This window comes from Meleagris gallopavo, assembly GCF_000146605.3.
Source record: "Meleagris gallopavo isolate NT-WF06-2002-E0010 breed Aviagen turkey brand Nicholas breeding stock chromosome 6 unlocalized genomic scaffold, Turkey_5.1 Chr6_random_7180001950260, whole genome shotgun sequence".
Taxonomy (NCBI): domain Eukaryota; kingdom Metazoa; phylum Chordata; class Aves; order Galliformes; family Phasianidae; genus Meleagris; species Meleagris gallopavo.
The window spans coordinates 1-1,701 of NW_011096426.1; the positions used below are offsets into that span (position 1 = coordinate 1).

The 1,701-nt window shown below is 52.5% G+C and overlaps 1 long non-coding RNA gene across 1 annotated transcript; it reads left to right on the top strand.

Annotated features, from left to right (window-relative positions):
* The first annotated feature begins 10 nt into the window (after positions 1–10).
* On the top strand, positions 11–1,685 carry LOC116217590. Its single transcript, XR_004162289.1, has 3 exons — positions 11–436; positions 834–928; positions 1,259–1,685. It is a non-coding gene; the product is annotated as an uncharacterized LOC116217590 (long non-coding RNA).
* Positions 1,686–1,701: the final 16 nt, after the last annotated feature.

Sequence of the window (1,701 nt, forward strand, 5' to 3'; positions counted from 1 at the left end):
GGGTGATGCTACCCAGATAGACACAAATCCTGGCCAGCCACCCGTCGATCCAGCACACGGAAGGAGCTGTAAAAGGATTGGGTGATGCTACCCAGATAGACACCAACCTTAGCCAGCCACCCGTGATCCAGCACACGGGAGGCGATGGAGGAGGACGTGTTCCTCGTGCCCGGAGAGCCCTAAACCTTCTCCGGCCAGCCGTGTCCCTGCGCAAGGGAGGAGCTGCAGGAGGACGGGGCGCTCCCGCAGCCGCTGCCCAGCCTCCTGTGTGCACCAAGAGCACATCGGGTGGCAGCCGTGATGGAGGAGGACTCGCTGGTGCCTCCGGTTTTGGACCAGCAGGCAAGAAAAGCGCGGTCTCGTCGCTGAAAGCGCCCTCTGCGTTAAGCAGTGCAGCCCCTGGTGATGGCCGCAGAGGTGGACAGCAGCGACTTTGGTGAGTGATGACCTGTCCCCTGGGAAGCGCTCGCAATGAGCTGCTTAAGTGCTTACTGGCTTCCTCTGGATAATGGAGAGGATGCGTTCCGGGGGATGGAAGCTGGGACGTGCGGGGGGAACCATGGAAAGCACTGGGGTTTTGTTTCTCTTCCAGACCTGATGTGATTTACTTGCAGTTCGATGAAACGGTAAAACGCTTTGTGGGACACCTGTGTGTCCAGCAGAGTGACTGCTGTGTCTTTCACAGATAATTGTGGTGTTCTTCACTTGTTCCCTCTGAGCAGCGTCCTATGGAATTAATTGGCATGGCTTTGGCTACTTGAGTTTGACTTTGCTTTTTGCCGTTTGGCTTCTGACCGTAATTTCTTCTTTTGCTGTTGTGTTCTGTTTTCTAGTGACTGTATAGCAGAAGACATGGCAACCTGGGAATCTTCTGGACAGTGGATGTTCTCGTGTTACTCTCCTGTGACGGGCAAGCCTAATGTTTCAGGTCGGTACCATTTTTAGCCTTGCTGAGCGCTGAGTGCTGCTACTGTTTAGACTGCATTTCTATACTTGTCCACACTGCTGTGTCTCAGCAGAAGCACTTGCAAGGCGATGACTTGCCTTGCGATGCAACAGGTAGGGGCACTGGATTACAGTGTTTCTTTGGTGAGTTCGCACCCCCGGAGTTGCACCAGGAGTCCTTTGTGTGTGCCCAAGTAGAACCGGCTTGTCCCAGGTGGTGTAGCAAGGGCAGTTTCTTGTGTAACCCTAGAGGGCAATTTTGTATTTTTGTTGCATCTCCTTTGGAGCACGGTGATTGTTTGCCTCCCTGCAGGCTTTCCAGAGTTCTCCCAGGAGGAGGTGCGCCTGGAGTATTATAACTGCAGTGCAAACGAGAACACTGGATACTACGTAAGTATTTAAAACAACTGACCTTTGGTGGCTAGGAGTGGTTCAGGGTAGGAGTGGTTACTGTTCTTCAGGTGGCCACTCTTGACTCAGTGACAACCAAACTCGAGGGGGACGTAAGAAAGCCCTCCTACGTTCTCTTTTCTGTGCACCGAGTAGGAAACAACAGGAGCTGCTGGCCTGAATGCTTTGCCATAAGTGAGCAACCTGATCTGTTTGTAGGTGTCCCTGTTCATTGCAGGGGAGTTGGGTCAGATGGCCTTAAAGGTCCCTTCTGACTCAAACAGGTCTATGATTCTCCCTTCTTCTTTCTGATAACTGCGTGACACAGGCCTCACCAATTATGCAGGTACAAAATGTATTATCCAA